The following is an 853-nucleotide window of genomic DNA, read 5'->3' on the forward strand; positions in this document are numbered from 1 at the left end:
TGAACAGAAAGCTCCAGTTTAGGTTCAGATTGAGGTTTTTATTTGTAACTGCACCTACGAGTCAGTAGATGGCACTGTTTCCATAGATACTGACGCCAGAAGACAAACAACTTCCTGCTTTGTTGGTCCAATATTTAATATCATTCACTAGTGTATGTCAATAACATGATTACAACATGATACATTAATACTCTTTAATTATCTTTTTTAATCACTTCACCGTTGATTCTTTCAACATCAAACAAAATATAAATTACAACCAAACCAAATAAAAGCCTACACACACATTTCATGATCAGAAATGTGTGTGTAGGCTTTAAAATGTAGAATGAAGAATTTTTAAAAACGATACAACACTATGAGAGAATAAAGATAAATTCATGTTGGATGAAACATTTAAGAAAATATATATCTGTTAATAAAAATGTGGTTTTAATGCAGCATATAACTGTTAGTAATAGAGACTTTATGAGAGGTGCAAGGTAATACTACAGAAACCCTGAGGAAGAAGAAACGTATTTATCATTGATTGGTCACAAGTTAAGAAAGTAGAAATCACGAGGGACTGAATATGATTAAATAGAAAAGATTTGTATGTGTTTAATATATCAGAGGTTTGTGATAATGATAATAATACGATAACAAGGAGTAAATGTAGAATAAATGTCTCCATTTCCTGGAAACTACAGGTACATTTTGAATGTAAATATCCAGCACTAGAAATAAATGACACTGGTTTTTACAAAACAAGGTTGCATGACCTCAATATTTGACTAATTTCATCATTTATTTCAGACTAAATACATTTGAAGACACATTCCTCAGAAATATTAAAGTGTTTCTGGAAAAAAAA

Source organism: Seriola lalandi, unplaced genomic scaffold, assembly GCF_002814215.2.
Source record: "Seriola lalandi dorsalis isolate HSWRI2012SDOR001 ecotype SW California unplaced genomic scaffold, Sedor1 jcf7180002054954, whole genome shotgun sequence".
NCBI lineage: Eukaryota > Metazoa > Chordata > Actinopteri > Carangiformes > Carangidae > Seriola > Seriola lalandi.